Source organism: Monodon monoceros, unplaced genomic scaffold, assembly GCF_005190385.1.
Source record: "Monodon monoceros isolate NGI ecotype Baffin Bay Population unplaced genomic scaffold, NGI_Narwhal_1 Super_Scaffold_21, whole genome shotgun sequence".
NCBI classification, from domain to species: Eukaryota; Metazoa; Chordata; class Mammalia; order Artiodactyla; family Monodontidae; genus Monodon; species Monodon monoceros.
In genome coordinates this window covers 5,545,497-5,563,841 of record NW_021703778.1, presented here as the reverse complement: position 1 = coordinate 5,563,841, position 18,345 = coordinate 5,545,497, and the positions used below count along the sequence as shown (strand labels likewise).

At 42.1% G+C, this 18,345-nt stretch overlaps 1 protein-coding gene across 6 annotated transcripts in view; it reads right to left on the bottom strand.

Annotated features, from left to right (window-relative positions):
* Window positions 1–18,345, bottom strand: part of RSU1 (Ras suppressor protein 1) — a 355,370-nt gene that overhangs the window by 281,549 nt on the left and 55,476 nt on the right. The gene's annotated exons all lie outside the window — the stretch shown is intronic.

Genomic DNA, 18,345 nt, shown 5'->3' with positions numbered 1-18,345 from the left:
GGATAGCAATTGCTTTCACTTGGGTCACCTGAAATGACCAAACAATGAACCTTGAACACCAACCATTGATCTTGCTAATTGCACCTGCCACTATACTTCTTTTGTTTCCAGGCAGCCCTCTTTTCCAACCCTATTCTGACTGTTAAACGGTCAGAACACACAAAGTGACAGATTTAGTGTTTCGCTGGTAATTTACTTAACTGACTGCAGTGCTGTCGTTGTAGTGAATCATGATTTATTTGTCTCACATTGTAGCACATAACCTTTTAAATGCAAGGGGTAAAAAGCCAAGACCTTTTTAAAGTTTATATAGAACAATCTACCGCTATATCCTATGAACTAGATTTGAAGGAGAACCAATCAAATGAGTGATGGATTTCTTTTCTGTCCCTAGCTGTCACTTCATGCACAAGCCACTCATGTATCCTGGGCTCAGTCACTGTCTTTATTTGCATGTGATTTAGAGGAAAATCTGGGAGATATACATAAATGACATTTGTACCAATCAGCTAACAGAACCTAATAGATTAGGGAGTCAGAAGGAATATTGGGGTGAGAATTCAACACTGAAGGGTCCATGGATATATTTGGATATATATTTTTAAATTCCTTGAATTATATGTAAAAGTTTGTATGTGAAAATATACATTTTGGAGAGAGTTCCTCTACAGGTTTCACTGGCTTCATAAAGGACTCAGTGATTCTTTTTTATTTATTTATTTTTGGCTGTGTTGGGTCTTTGTTGCTGCACGCAGGCTTTCTCTAGTTGTGGCCAGTGGGAGCTACTCTTCATTGCGGTGCGCAGGCTTCTCATTGTGCTGGCTTCTCTTGTTGAGAAGCACGGGCTCTAGGCGCGCGGGCTTCGGTAGCTGAAGCACATGGACTCAGCTCAGCAGTTGCGGCACGCAGGCCCTAGAGCGCGCGGACTTCACTGCACAGGCTAAGTTGCTCCACGGCATGTGGGATCTTGCTAGACCAGGGATCGAAACTGTGTCCCCTGCATTGGCAGGCAGATTCTTAACCACTGTACCACCGGGGAAGTCCAGGAGTCACTGATTCTTGAAAAGATTAAACATGCTGGCTTATAGGAATGGGACCTTTTGTTGCAAAATAAAAGAAAGTGAAGGCAGAAATAAGCATGTAAACAATGAAACAATATCAAGGGACATCAAGTTTTACACCAAGGTTTATAAATAAAGAGGAGAGAGAAATCGTTTGTGTTAAAGGGCTGAACTGTGTCCTCTCCCAAAAAATTCATGTAGAAGTTCTAACTCCTAGTACCTCAGAATGGGACTGTATTTGGAGACTGGGTCTTTACAGAGGCAGTTTAGTTAAAATAAGGTCATTAGTATGGTCTCTAATCCAATATGACCAGCGAACTTCTAGGAGTAGGAGAGGAAATTCGGACATACAGAGAGATACCCAACATGTATGCATACAGAGGGATGACCATAAGGACATGGGTAGAAGGAAGCCATCTACAAGCCAAGGAGAGAGGTCTGGAACAGATCTTTCCCTACAGCCCTCAGAAGGAACTGATTCTACTGATACAATGATCTGGAACATTCTAGTCCCCACAACTGTGAGAAAATAAATTTCTGTTGTTTAAGCCACCCATTTTGTTATGGCAGCTCTAGGAAACCTATATAGTTGGTCTTAGTTACAACAGTGGATTAAGAAGATAATTCAAAAGGCAATAAAGACCAAGAGATTATTCTGGGGGGTTAAAAACTTGGTAAATACCAAGAACAAAGGAGGAAAGGGCCTTAATGAACATGTGTAGTAACATGTAAGATTATATGCATAATACTCCCTGACATTTACAGAACACTGCAGGGCACATAACCTTTTCCAAGTGCACAGGGAAAATTTGTCAACACAGACAATATGGTGAACCATAAAACAAGTCAATAAATTTTAAATGGCTAAGAGTCATATAGATTATGATGCCTGATCATAACATAATTAAATAAGAAATCAATAACAAAAAGATTATAAAATCTCCAAATATGTGACAATAAAACATTTCTAAATAACACACACACCAAAGAAAAAATTACAAGGGAAATTGGAAAATACTTTGAACTGAATGATAATAAAAACAAAAAATGTGTGGGATGCAGCTAAAACAATGATTACAGAAAAATTTATTTCTCTAAATTTTTATATTAGAAAAGAAGATTCAATTCAACAGTTCAACAATTCAAGTTTTCACCTAAAGAAGCTAGAAAAATCTGAGCAAACTGTACTCAAACTAATCAAAACAAATCAACGAAATATAAAACAAAGAATAAAGGAACTCAGTGAAACAGTAACACAGGATATTTGAAGAGACTGATAAAACTGAAAGTCTAGCTAGATCATTTAAAGGGGAGAAAAAAGAGGAGAAACAAAAATTACTAGTACGACAAATAAAAATGGGGACATCATAATAGACAGTATAGAACAATTAGAAGAAACACAAAATCTCTAACATATGCAAACTACCAAATGACACCAAAAGAGAATGTAAAGGGTCTTACAGCTATGGGGAAAAAAAAAAAACTGAATCCATAATCTAAACTTTCCCACAAAGAAAACTTAAGACTCAGATTGGCTTCTCTAGTGAACTCTTTCAAATAGTTAAGAAAGAATATCAATTTTATACCTTTTATAAGATCAGGATATTCCTGATACAAAAACCACAAAAAGATACTAAAAGAAAAGAAGAAAACTATAGACCAATACCCTTCATGAAATGAACAAGGTAGAAAATTTTAAACAAAATATTAGTAAATCAAATCCAGAAATATATAAAAAGGAAAATATAGAAAACAAAAACCATATGATCATCTCAATGATGCAAAAAAGCATTTAACTACATCCAATACCCTTTCATGATAAAATCATTCTACAAACAAGGAATAGAAACACAATTCCTAAACCTGACACAGGTCATCTACAAAAAACTCAGAAAGGGCTTCCCTGGTGGCGCAGTGGTTGAGAGTCCGCCTGCCGATGCAGGGGATGCGGGTTCGTGCCCCGGTCCAGGAAGATCCCACATGCCGCGGAGCGGCTGGGCCCGTGAGCCATGGCCACTGAGCCTGCGCATCTGGAGCCTGTGCTCCGCAACGGGAGAAGCCACAGCAGTGAGAGGCCCACGTAACACAATAAAAACAAAACAAACAAACAAAAAACCCTCAGAAAACATAATACTTATTGGGGAAAAACTGAATATGTTCTCCCTAAGATCAGGAATAAAACAAGGATGTCTGCTCTTACCACTTAATTTCACTATTTTACTAGAGATTGCAGCCAAAGCAATTAGGCAAGAAAGTAAAATGCAACCAGATTGGAAAGGAGGAAGCAAAACTATCTTCAGCTGTATATGACATGATAATGTATGGAAAAAATTCTAAGAAATCTACTAAAAAACAGAATAAATGAGTTAAGCAACATTGCAGGATACAAGACCAAAACAAAAATCAACTGCATTTCTATATACTAGCAATAAACAAATCAAAAATAAATCCAGAAAACAATTTCATTTATAATAGCATCAAAAAGAATAAAATGTTTAGGAATAAATTTTAAAAAGGAAGTGCAAAACACAGAGCTTGAAGTTGACAAAATATCACTGAAAACAATTAAAGAAGATCTAAATAAATGAAAAGACATCTTATGTTCATGAATCTGAAACAATATTTTTAAGATAGCAATGCTCTTCAAAATAATCTGTAGATTCAATGCAATACCTATCAGTATACCAATTGGCTTCTTTGTAGAAATTGACAGGCTGATCGTAAAATTCATACAGGAAGTCAAGGACAAAAACAGAACAAATAATCTTGAAAAAGAATATGCCCTTAGGGCTGGGGGAGATGGAGGAATTGAGGGGTAAGAGCTAAAGTGTACAGATTTTCTTTTAAAGTTGATGAAAAAGTTCTAAAATTGCGGTGATCGCTGTACAATTCTTTTTTTTTTCCTTGCACTACGCGGGCCTCTCACTGTTGTGGCCTCTCCTGTTGCGGAGCACAGGCTCCGGACACACAGGCTCAGCGGCCATGGCTCGCGGGCCTAGCCGCTCTACGGCATGTGGGATCTTCCCAGATGGGGGCACGAACCCGTGTCCCCTGCATCAGCAGGGGGACTCTCAACCACTGCGCCACCAGGGAAGCCCCAATTCTTTGAACATACTAAAAACACTGAATTGTATACTTCAAATGAGTGACCTGTACGGTATATGAATTATATCTCAATAAAGCTTTTACCAAATAAAGGACAGGTAATGCAGTATGATTAAGTGGGCTTCAGTATAAAAACGCAAGATTGGTTTAACATGTGAACAATCAACGTAATTCACATTAGCAAATAAATGTGATTTATTAGTTAGCTACTGCTGTGTTACACAATTTCTGAGGGTGGGAATATAAGAGTGGCCTATCTAGACAGTTCTGAATTGGGTCTTTCAGGACCCAGTCCAGCTGCCAGTTTGGGGCTGCAGTCTTCTAACAGCCTGACTGGGGCTGGATGATCCACTTTCCTGTTCAGTTCACAGGGTTGTTCATAATACTGCATCTGGCTTTCCTCAAGAGCAAGTGATCCAAGGCAGAATGTAAGAGAGAACAAGAGAGCACACCCAAGATGGAAGCTGCAGTGCCTTTTATAACCTAACCTCAGAAGTGACATCATTTCTCTTTTGTTCTCACTTGGACACAGAGAACAACAGGAGGAGACCACACAAGGGTGTGAATACCAGAATGCAAGGATCACTGGGGTCCACAGTGGAGTCAGGCGACCAGAGGAGAAAAATCACGTGACCACCTCAATACATGCAGAAACAGCATCTGGGAATACTTAATACTCATTCATAAAAACTAAGAGGAAACTAGGAATAGAAGGAAACTCAACGAGATACACAGTATTTTCTAAAGACATAGTTAGTAACCACTTAATGATGAACAACAATACTTTACTCTTAAAATCAAGATAAGGCAAGGATATTCCTACTCACTGCTTCTCACCCTGTATTAAAGGGCCTAGCAAGTGTAAAAAGAAAAATTTAAAAAGATAATAATTGGAAAAAAGAAATATAATTTTTATTTGCAGACAACACGACTGTGCATATAAAACATCTTACGGAAGACGCTCCCCTGCACACACACACACACACACACACACACACACACAAAAAGCCAAACCAATAAACAACAGCAACAACAAAAAAACCCTACAAGACTGTATAATAAGGAAAACCATACTAACCAAGGACATTTTACAAAAAACTGCTGCATTTCTAAATACTAATTAAAAATGAAATTTTAAAAATTCCACTTGCAATGGCATCAAAAACATAAAATACTTAACTATAAATTTAACAAAATATAGGCAAGTAAAAACTACACTCTGGGCTTCCCTGGTGGCGCAGTGGTTGAGAGTCCGCCTGCCGATGCAGGGGACACAGGTTCGTGCCCCGGTCCGGGAAGATCCCACGTGCCGCGGAGCGGCTGCGCCCGTGAGCCATGGCTGCTGAGCCTGCGCTCCGCAACGGGAGAGGCCACAACAGTGAGAGGCCCGCATACCGCAAAAAAAAAAAAAACATTGCTGAAATTTTAAAAACCTAAACAAATGGAGAAATATACCATGTTCACAGAGTAGAAGACTCTACTGTTAAGATGCAAACGCTCTCCAAATTGATCTATTAATTCAGTCAAATTTCAATAAAAATCCTAGCAGGCTGATTCTAAAATGTATATGCATGTAGAAAAGATCTAGAATAGCCAAAACAATTTTGAAAAAGGGGATTTACACTACATGATTTCAAAACTTCTAATGAAGCTATTGTCATCAAGACAATGTGGTACTGTTATAAAAGTATGATAACTGGAACATAATATATAGCCCAGAAATTTACCCACACTTGTACAGTAAATTGGTTTGTGACTAAGCACCAAAGCAATTCAATAGGAAAAGGAAATGGTGTTGGACCAATTTTTTAAATTTTTTGTTTATTTATTTATTATTTTTTTAGCTGCGCTGTGAGGCTTGCAGTATCTTAGTTCCCCAACCAGGGATCGAACCCACGCCCTCAGCAATGAAAGCACGGAGTCCTAACCACTGGACCGCCAGAGAATTCCCTGGACCAATTTTTTATATGGAAAAAAATTTCTAACATACACAAAATTTAATTTGTGCTGATCATGGATCTGTATCTCCATGAAAGCACAGATTTTTCTTTTCTTCTCTCTACCATCAAACACGCTGATACTTCCCCTAAGAGACTTAAAACACATAAGTGGTGAATAAATATTTAATAAAAGAACTATGCATGAGGAAAAAAAACACGCCATAGTAGAAAATAACGGGAAGGAAACTCTTGGGATACAGAGTGGTCAGGAAGGGCTCACTGAGAAAAAAAGCATGTGCGTTGGTACCTGAAGGCACCAGCTCTGCAAATACTCAGGAGATGAAAATTGCAAGCAGAGAGCAAAGATCATAAAGAACTGGATCAGGAAGTCCCTAGTGGTCCAGCAGCTAGGACTCTGTGTTCTCAGTGCCGAGGGCCCAGGTTCAATCCCTGGTCGGGGAACTAAGATCCCACATCTCACACGCTGCGTGGCACACCCCCCCCCCCAAAAAAAAAGGGACTGGATGAAAGCCATTTAGAGTAGCCTGTGAGTGAACGAGTGGGAAGAGTAGCATAAAAAACAGGAGGCCAGGGACTTCCTTGGTGTTGCAGTGGTTAAGAATCGCCTGCCAATGCAGGGGACACGGGTTCGAGCCCTGGTCCGGGAAGATCCCACATGCTGCGGAGGAACTAAGCCCGAGCGCCACAACTACTGAGCCTGCGAGCCACAACTACTGAGCCCACATGCCACAACTACTGAAGCCCACGTGCCTAGAGCCCGTGCTCCACAACAAGAGAAGCCACCTCAGTGAGAAGCCCGCGCACCGCAACGAAGACTCAATGCAGCCAAAAATAAATAAATAAATAAATAAATAAGCGAACAAACAAGCAAATAAATAAATAAAAGGGCTGTAGTAACCATTTCCTTTAAAAAAAAAAAAAAAAAAAAAAAAAAAAGGAGGCCAGATCATCTGGGGTCTTATAGCTCCACAGAGTACATTCAAGAATTCTAACCACAGAAATGATGTAATCCAATTTGTGATTTTATAAAATGGCCTTGACCACTGCATGAAGAATGGATTGGAAAAAGCCAGGTAGGAAGCAGGAAAGCAGGGAGGAGGCTCTTAGAGCAACTCAGGTGAGAGAAGAGGATGGTGTCCTCTCTCCAGGATGGAAGCTCACAGATAACACTGGAGCTGACATTCTAGCAGATCTGGGTATTAGCTGTAATTTCTACTTTGTCACTTTCAACTCTTTGTTGACTTGTTTTTTTTTCAAAGATTCCCTTTATGAGGGCAGGGATTACGTCCATTTTGTTTACCGCTGCTCTCCAAACCCAAGAGATTACAGGAATGACTATCTACGAGACTGGAGGTCAGAACCTGGCATGATACGGTACAGGTGCTGTCCAAGGAGAGCCACCTCCTTAAAACAGCAAATAGGAAGGCAACAGGGAGAGAGCACTGCGGCCCGTGAAACCCTAAAGTATGCTAAGAATGCGCATGGGCTTGTTTACCAATATGAGAAGGCAGGCTACAGCCCAAAACTTTACAAAGCACAGATGACACCATTAGATGCTCTCCTGCAGTAGGCAGTCAACTTATGAAAGTATTGGTTGAAAACATGAACAATTCTAGAAAGGTCTAAATAAACATAAATAAGAAAGGCTAACTATCACACCGGTCAGAATGGCCATCATCAAAAAATCTATAAACAATAAGTGCTGGAGAGGGTGTGGAGAAAAGGGAACCCCTCCTACACTGTTGACGGGAATGTAAATTGGTACAGCCACTATGGAAAACAGTAATGGAGGCTCCTTAGAAAACTAAAAATAGAGCTACCATATGATCCTGCAATCCCACTCATGGGCACATATCCAGAGAAAACCATAATTCGAAATAATACATGCACCCACCCCAATGTTCACCGGAGCACTGTTTACAATAGCCAGGACATGGAAGCAACCTAAATGTCCATCAACAAATGAATGGATAAAGAAGATGTGGTACATATATATAATGGAATATTACTCAGTCATAAAAAAAAGAAATAATGCTATTTTTCAGCAACATGGATGGACCCAGAAGTTGTCATATGTGTGAAGTCAGAGAAAGACAAATATCATATGATATCGCTTATATGTGGAATCTTAAAAAACGGTACAAATGAACTTATTTACAAAACAGAAACAGAGTCACAAATGTAGAAAACAAACTTATGGTTACCAGGGGGGAAAGTGGGCGGGGGGGGGGGGTATAAATTGGGAGACTGGGATTGACATAGACACACTATTATATTTAAAAGAGATAACTAATAAGGACCTACTGGATAGCACTCTGTAAAGACCTATATGAGAAGAGAATCTAAAAAGAGTGGACAGATGTGTATGTATAACTGAGTCACTTTACAGCAGAAACTAACACAACACTGTAAATCAACTACACTCCAATAAAAATTTTTAAAAAAGACAGGTGAACCCATGATGAGTTGTGACAAGGCACAATTTGGGGTCTGTCACTAAACTGCTGGCCTTGACACCATGAAGAACCTCATGCCCCACTTCACCCCTTCCCTACCTCCACCCCACCCCCAAGAGAAACTCACACTCCCACATGTAATACCACTTGGGTCTGGCTCAGTAGAACATGACTTATTTTTTTACGTGGGCTAATATTATAGGAGAAGGTTTACGGGAGATGCTACATCAATGTGAGATATTATATATGTATTCAGGTGATAGGAACTGTATTTACAGATATGCCTCTGGAATTAAAAAAAAAAATTAAATCTGGAAGCTCAGCACTGCCGGCATTTCTCCCAGGGCAAGAATACATTTAGTGTCCTATTAAATCAAAGGATGGTCCACTGGAAACAGTGGCATGCTTTACCAGCTGGTGTTAACAAAGATTGATGCACATGTTCAATCACACCCAACCTGACATTGGGCTTCCAGAAATTTATCATACAGAATGGAAACATTTTATGTGTTGCAACTTCCCACCCCCTTTAAAGCAGTAACTCACCATGCAGAAATATAACTCATTTAGCATTTTTAAAATCCACACTTAAAGCATTTTCCAGGGCTAAAGATGCACTGAAACAGAATATATAAAACACAACTTGTTAAAAAAAAAACATGTAGGAAGACCTCATGGGAGCCATTTTTGATGATCAACTAAGGCCATGGGAATCAAAGAACAGGATATGTTATTTTGTGTGAAGTATGGCGAAAGGAATATTAACACAGAAATAAAATGTGAGCGCACGTAATATAATTCAAGGTAAAACTCCAAAGTCGGGGAAAGATTTCTCTATCCCTCACATTTCCTTTATTTTCCAAAGAATAAAATTAAGGCATATGTTTGGAACCACTGCTGTCATCTAATGATAAATGATGCCTTTTCACGGGCTCAGTATTGATACATTTATGGATATACTATTGGAGGAATATTTATATTTGAAGTCAAAAGATCTGAACTGAAAATCGGCTGCCGTCAATAACAAGCCATGTCCATAAGGCAGCTCTGGGCAAGTCACCATCTCCTTATACACCTTGGTTTCGCCATCTTTAAAAAGTGGCCAAAAAGCCCTCCTTGTCTATAATATAGAACTGAGATGAAGTCCACGACACCATTTTATAAATCATGGTATTTTGTGTAAAAAAACCAAAGTATTTCTGGAAATCTAGCTGGCTTAAAAGTAACTTCAAAAATGTTCATGATCGACTGACAAAATCAATTTTGTACTCGAGACACAGTTTCTAGTTCTGTAGGAAAGTGCTCGTTAAGCTAACATATCACGGGCCGTGGCAACCACTTCATAGACTAACAATTTTGTCTTCTGAGGTATGTATCTTTGTTACTATCTAATCTACAGTGCTTTTTTTCATAAAAGTGCTGTTTCTTTATATAGACTATATTTTGCTTTGTCCTAGAACGGGGCACGGAACAAAAGCGGCAAATGGTCCCACCCCTATAGTGAACCTGGAAGAGTTACCCCAGACTGTGGCAGTTCTACGTCTGGTTCCTCATCTAATTGGCCGTGTGACCTCATCTAATTGGCCGTGTGACCTCAGAGGTTACTCTACACCTCTCAGAGCTTCATGTGTCCGTCGGTAAAATAGGGAGAAAGCCTCCAACCTCGCACAGCTGTTGCGAGATTTACCTGAGGAACTATGTATAGAATGCCTAATGGAACAGTTTACGTGCTCAGTAAATCTTAGCCTTCTCCTCCTACATGCTTTTCGCTTCTGTGGATCAACACAGAAACGCCACAATATTAAAAACAAAATAATAAGATACGTAATCCTAAGGGACGTTAAACACACAAATAGATGCTCCGGCACCTGTGACCCTCCTGGCTCCTCTCAGCAGACCTGCATCCACTTCTCCCGGCTGTACACGGCCCTGCGCCAGACTCCACAATCACACCCGGGCCTTGGAGGACACTCTCCCGAAGGCTCTGGTGGGGGTGACTCAGAGGCAGGATCAGTCACCTCTTCCAAAGGACAGAGAGAGAGGCCAAGAGCTTTACTGACAACCATGATAAGGTGAGTTACACCAAGTTACACCAAGTACCCCCGGCGTGCCTCTCGCCGGACTACTGTGTGTGGTCAGCATTTTCCACGTTACAAGTCTGGGTCCATCCAGAAGTAACCTGGGCTTTGCAAACACAAGTGTCTACAGGAGCCAGTGAAATCAATGTAGTGAGAAAAGCAAAAGAAACAGTAATGTGAGTGAGGGGACTGGCGCTTCCAAAAGTCTCAAACTCTTGATATTTTCTACATAAATTGAGTTTGAAACGAGAGTATGTTTATCATGTAATTTGAAACTTGTGCACTGCTCTCCAGACCACGCCGCGGGCAGCATTCCAAACTAAATTTTATAAAGCCTGCAATTGTTCTGACTCACAGGATACTGACGTTGTGTTTTGTTTTTGTATCTTACAAATTAATTTTAAAAGGAAAGCAAAACATACAAAATACTGTATAACCCTGTTACATAATTTCTCCGTTTCTGTTTAATAAGGAATATTCAGAGGCTCAGGTGAGGATCTTGGTGAACTAGAAAGTGCACCCCAGTTGGAAAAAAGCCAGCTGCTATCACTATGACCAGTGATTAACATGTGGGTAAGTGACTTGCTCAAGGTCATCTGTCCTGGGATGCATGGAGACAGGACGGTGACCCAGGCCACTGGACGCCACCCACCACCCTCTCAACTATGCTGTCCCATGTCTTGATTTCATTCATACGTCTTAAGACAGACATGTGAACAAAACCAAGAAGAGAAGTAGAAAAGAGGGCCAATTCAGCAGTACTACTTCTTACTTAACCTAATCAGACAGACCATGACCTATCTCTACCTCTCACAAATAACAGGATTTAGGCAGAGTAAACCAATTCTGATAACAATATAAGGTTGCTAATCCAGAAGAGAGAATCTGGACTAAAAAAAAATTTGTTTAATTTATCATGCTCTTGGTATCTGATTTTTCTGGAGATGGTTTTGTAACTGCCATTACATCTTTTCTCAAGAAAAGAGTTAAAAGATTTCACATGATAGCTAACCTAGTTTGTCCAGGTCCACAACACTCTCCCTTTGTTCTAGATCTTTAATGTGTTTAATGTATAACAAAATAAGAAAGATTTAGAAAGATGGATTTATTTAAGGGGCTTCAAACATGAATCACTAATACGTAGACAAGTGACAAAAGGATTACAGTGCATGCACACATCAGTAACGTTAAAAAATGAAAACAATTACAACGGTGGTTATCAAGAGTTCTGGGAGAAGGAAAAAATCGTCAATGAAACGAGCAGTGTCACAAAAGGTCACATAAGACAGTGAGAAATTAAACCATTGGAAAACCAAGTTATCCCCAGCAGGGAGGCAGTTTAAGATCTTACCACGGGATGAAGAAGGGAGCTAGAGCAAGCATGCCTAAGTGTTCAATACTTCGGACAAGTTCACAGTCTTACAAAGGACATCCAAAGTCAGGAAGTGAATGAATGAATGAGTGAATGAAGCAACCAAGCAACAAGCTAACCACAGAGATTTCTAAGTAGAAGAACCCGGTGACCTGCTCCCAGCCTCAATTATAAAACTCACAAAAAGGGCAGAGCTTGGAAAATCATCTGTGAAATCAAACGTGTATCAGGAAAATGATGACGATGGGACTGAAAGGATGGCAGCGAAACCCTTCTTGCCAGACCTCCTGTCTGCCATGCGTGTTGGCCACGTGGAGTCCTCACCCCCTCCTCCCCACTTCCCTTCCCTTGCAAGTCTGTTCTGTGACACCCCTTTGCTTTCTCTCACCTTTCCTACTGAAGGCTAAGTCTCAGCCTTTCTTTTATCCAACTCATCACAGTGTGTTGGAGACTGGCTTTTGGACTTTCTCAGCCATTGCCTCTCACCAAGTACTCAGCCTCTAAATAGTCAACGTTTAATAGCATAAAAATCCACTGTGTGTGTGTGTGTGTGTGTGTGTGTGTGTGTGTGTGTGTGTGTGTGTGTGTATTATTCTTTTAATCCTCACATCAATACTATGAGAAGGGACTACTATTACCCTCATTCTACAGGAGGCATGGAGGGTAAAATAACTTGTCCACAATCGCAGAGCAAGGAACTGGGAGAGTGAGATTTGAACCGAAGCCTAGTGATGAGATGAACTATAACCTACTACGTAAATTAAAACATGTTTTAACCCTCTGGGTAAGATAACTGGCAACCGACAGAGTGGCAATAACATGAAGCCATAAGACATGTATCATCAGTGACTTAATTGACCAAAAAGAGCATTACTGTATTTCCTTCTCTCCCGCCACAGGAGAGGAAGTATTTTTCTTTAGCTTCTCGACATTATTAAGAAAAGGATTAACGGGAAGGACTTGAGATGGGTGCTCCCCCTCTTTCTTAAGTCTGTTCACCCTGGAGAATACAATTAGAAGGAAACTCACAACTCATGACACCACTTACTCTCTGAATGGGATTAATATTTGCTCCTACTCTTCACAAATATGCTAGAAACAATACCGTAAGCGTCTCATATTTCTGTAACACAAAGTGCTTTTGATTAGTGGTGCAGAGAGTAGGAGACTAAGCCAGCAAGGCCCAGGTATGTGTAGCAACGCACGCATCCCTTCCGTACGCTGTGAAAATTGCTGCAGGCAAGGTTCTGACATCTAGAAACACTGCTTTGTCACACGCCTGGCTGACCAACACGACTTCCTTCTCCAGAGGCAATTAATTATCTGGTTGACACATGCAGGAGGTGAGGTCCCAGGACTGTCTAGAAGCCAAGAAACCAGAAATGACTCCACCACGTGCAAGGAACGGAATCCTGGAAAACTTAGCAAGGAGAGACCAGGTAAAGACATACACTTCACATCTTCAGCTCGTAAGACTCAGAAGTCTCACATGTGAGTGAGAAAATACAAGATCGGAACAGAATCTACTGCTCACGGAGCCGCCGGCTCTGAGATCACCGCTAGGCTGTCTACCTGGGGGCTTTATCTGCTGCTCCGAGGACCGGTCAGGCTGTCTGTCCCCCCTCGTCCCCCACCAACGCAGGCCTTCTCTCCACTGCACTGATGACTTCTTCCGCTCATTAAAAGGGGCTGACACTTCAGCTAGTCACCGTGCTGCTCTTTACTGATAGAAAGAGAGACGGGTTAGTCCGAAAGAGACTTCTGGATTCAGGCAGGCTCAGCAGAAGATGCCAATCCTGTCTGTTTCACCCGTTCACTGGCAGAGTTAGCTGCACGTGTCAGGAAAAATTTCTCCTACGAAGCCAAAGCGTTCTCACTGCATTAACAGTTAGTTAAGTTAACAGTCAGTTAGTTAACAGTTAGTTAACAGTCCCTGACCTGGCCACAGAGACTGGCCTAAGAGCCAGCCCGACCCTGATCCTTCCTGCTGGCTTTGGGGTTTAGGAACCAGGGTGCTTCACGGCTCTATCTTCTGCCCTCTACGGTCACGTCCCAGGGACCTCATCCACCCTGTGTTTTTGTGGACGATGCCCACAGCTGTGCCGCCAGACCTCTCTTCTGAACTGCAGATTCTAACATCCAGTTGCCTTCTTGATTCGATATCCAAAAAGCGTCTCAAACTGAAGGTGCCCAGAGCTCAGCTCACGACCAGCTCCCGTCCTCCAACTCCCTAAGCCACCCTTCCCACCATCGTCCCCGTCCCTTCCGTTCCCTCAAACCTCAGTCACTCCGCGCTCTATCCCCCTCATGCAAATCCTCGACAGTTCCCACTAGTTTTGCCTCTGAAACACACCCGGACCCTAACCACTGCCGCCACCTGGATGAAAGCGGAAGGGCTGCCTTCCTTCTGGAGTCTTCAGGGGAAAATTCGTGCCCTGGCCTCCTGCAGCTTCCGGAGGCTGCCCACAGCCCTCGGTTCATGGCCCCTTCCACACCCGACTCCAGCCTCGTGATTCCGTCATCACACCCACTGCTGTCCCTGGCCCTCTCGCCTCCCTCTTCCGAGGGCCCCTCACCATTACACCGGGCTCACCTGGGGAACCCAGGATAATCTCCCCACCTCAAGATGCGACCTTGCGTTGGCAAAGTCCCTTTACCATGCAAACTAGCCTGTTCCCAGATTCCAGTGATGGAGCGGGGGAGGGCATTACTCAGCCTCTACCAGAGCGTCTCACTCGGTGCCCTTACAGTCCCAGGTCGTCGGGTCCCCACTTCCTGCCTAAGCCCCTCTCTTCCAACTCTCCCTGTCACTCACTCAGCTCCAGCCACACTAGTCTTGGCGCTGTTCCTCAACACACAAGCCCATCTCAGGACTTCTGCACCAGCCTTTCCCTCTACCCGGAAAGGTCCCTCCCTGCCTTAGGTCTCTGGCTAAATGACACCAACTTAGGACGGGGCTTTCTTTACCGACACCCAATACTAGAGTAACGCCTCCCCCCCTCCCATTTAAACACTCTCTTCCATTCTTATTTTTTCCCCAGGGCATTTAACATTATCTCTTATGCTTTCTATCTATCCATCCATCCATCCGTCCATCCTCCCTCCCCCACTAAAATGTCATAAGGGGTGTTTTGTCTCTTGTTGTATATCCCCCAGAAATAAAACATGAAGTAGGGACTCAGTAAACAGTGGCTGGATAAGTGAATTCTACGTTACTGGAAAAGTTTGTTTCCTTGGAAACAAAACCTGGACTAAAGTAGGAACTTAATTACATTTGAACGAATGAGGAAATGGATGGGTAAATGACAGACCCACCTTATATCTAATTTTCTACAGGTATACCGATTAACATAAAATCAAGTGATTTACTGTTTAGTAACCAGACGTAACAGTTAAAGTAACTTATTCAAGGATGTACAATGAAATAAAGTAATACAATTACATATTAAAACTCCAACCTAGCCCCTGACTTTATTTTGCAGTGTCCCTGCATGTTCTTAGACCTGACAAGTCAGAATTCATCCAGATTCCCTTGCTTGCTTCAAACCTTACCAACAAGGTTTCAAGTTAATAAACTCCAAATTTACTTTCAGAGGAAATTCCACAGAAGTCTCGAAAGCATTTACCTTGTTTATTCAGATATATAAAAAGTGAACATACAGGGGAGAGATTGTCATCCACCCTTTAAAACACATCCAGAAGCGACCCTGCTGTAGGGACAGATTATAAGAAGCTTCAAGTCCACAGTCCCTAGCACTGCTCGGCCGCCAGCCAGGGCAGCTCCAGACGACCACCTTGGGTACCAGGTACACAGACAAACGAAGACATTCCTACTGCAGTTGGGTGGTTACCGGGGGAAAGAACCAGAGCAACAATGCAGCTGGCTTGGAACGGAAGAGCAGAGCAGCAACTCCTTCCGCAGAGGTCACCTCCTCTGCACTGGGCCAAGGGTTATTCTGGCCTTGCTGCCCACACACCTGCACAGCCAGCCATACAACCTGCCACACTGAATCTCCTCTCCTTCTGCCAGCATCTGGGGAAGTGAGCAGGTGTTGTGCTCTGTTCACACTTGGAATCTGCTTTCTAGGAATCCTCTCACTGGCACTCAGATGGGAAGGAGTGAGCCACAGTGGTTAGGAACACGGACCTGCAAAAGGGGCTGTCAGGATTCAAGTCTTGCCTCCGTGACTCACTGTGTCCCTACGGACATGTCACCAACCCTTTCTAAGCCTTAGTTTCCTCACCTCTAAAAAGCCCACTTACTGTTCTTAGGACACTTACTGGAGACAATGCAGGAAAAGCACTTAACACAGTGCCCTGGCACATGAGGCCTTAATACATATTCCTATAATAGCTATTATTATAGTACTATCTATTATAGTATTCTTGACTTAAAAAAAAAGATCACTGTTCAAAAATAATACACCCGTCTTCATCTTAGATAGGGGTTTACCATTTATTTCCAGCTAAGTGTTTGCCTGCAGTTTGGGAAAAGTGCCACCAGGCAGATGCTCAGATGAAGCTTTTCCAGGTAAGGCTAGCAAAAATAAACTCATTTAAAGACTTTCTCCTCAATTCTAGTCCTGAATTAAAAATATATATAATGTGGTATTGGAGAACATAACAGAAATGTTAGAGAAATGTGACTACGTGCAGTATTTAAATAGGAAGACCAATGTGAAATTTAAAAATATAAAGGTACACAGGTATGTGTAGGTTCAACTAGGTATTTTTCTACCAAATTATTAGCGATAGAAATCACTGGTTAATCCAATGCCCTACACCGCCTCACTGTTTGAAAAATGAAATAAAACAAAACGCACATTCTTTTTTCATTTCTCCTCGTCACACTAATCAAGGACGCATGTCAGAAGCGCTAAGTGAATTTTATCAAATTACACAAGAATTGGTCTCACGCGTGGAGATCTGACTCAGTACATTGGGGAGGGAGCAGGTATCTATATTCTGCAAAAGCTCCCCAGGAATTACTAGTGCCAACATCTATGGTTGGCCAATCACTGCCTAGAATCTGTCTTTTGGCAAGAAGGTTTTTTGCCATTGTAAACCTCTTCTCTTGATCCCGCAGCCTGCTCCTTAAGCAGGACTGGATGGCCCAAAACTCAGTGAAGAGACGGACGGTGCCGAGTTACTCTGCAGCCCTTAAAATCAGTACAAATTCAAGGCCTTCTACAGCAACAAAGGAGCTACAGAAGACGGGGATGCAGGGATGAAACTCTGTGTTTGTTCCGTGGAACCGGGTGAATGCTTTCCCTTTTAGACTAATGCAGCTCAGCAGAGCTTTCTGCCCCACGGAAATGTTCTATATCTGCATTTTCCTGTAAGGGAGCCACAAGCCACGCGTAGCTACTGAACACCTGAAGTGTGACTCACAGCTTCCATACCGGACAGCCCAGCTTTGTACAGAAGCCAAACTCAGCCCACTTGTAGCCTTCCCAGCACCTTGCTATCTGAGGTCCCTGTTTCATGAACTCACTCTGTACTTACCCCTTGAGAAGTCACCTCATTCCTAGCATGTGGGAGCTGCTGGGGACATAGCAGGGAACAAAGATAAACCCCCTCTCTCATGGAGCTCACAACCTGGTTTATAGTAACTGCCCTCTTTAAAAGCACCAGACTCATTTGAGGTACTTCCTCAAAGAATGTTGGGTCAAATGTGTTTTGAAAAATTGTGTTATTTTGCAGATATAGAGAATAGACTTGTGGTTACCAAGGGGAGGGCGGGGAAGGAATGCGAGTGTGGGATTAGTAGCTGCAAACTAGTATCTATAGGATGGATAAACAACAAGGTCCTACCGTAGAGCACAGGGAACTATATTCACTATTCTGTGACAAACCATAACAGAAAAGAATATGAAAAAGAAGATATCTGTCTATCTATTTATCTATCTATCTATATGTGTACAACTGAGTCACTTTGCTGTATAGCAGAAATTAACACAATACTGTAAATCAACTCTACTTCAATAAAAGTTAATAAATAAAATTGTTTTATTTTGGAGCAAAAAAGCAAACAGTCATAGTCTGAGAAGCAATACAGTTCCGTGTCCTGAGGAAATGGGAGGATACCCAGAGTCTCCACGAGAAAAGAGAGGAGAACTCATGAAACTTTTCCAGAAGGGCGGCATAACCTCAGTAACAGAATAACTGGTTTGGACGTTATTTCCAAGGAAGGCCACAAGGTCACCCAGAGCCATCTGAAGGACCAGAGTACAAAGATCCAGGGGCCGTGGCGGTAGGCCCGAGGAGCTCCCAGCTAGAACGTTATTTAGCCAATCCCACTGGAGATGGCGT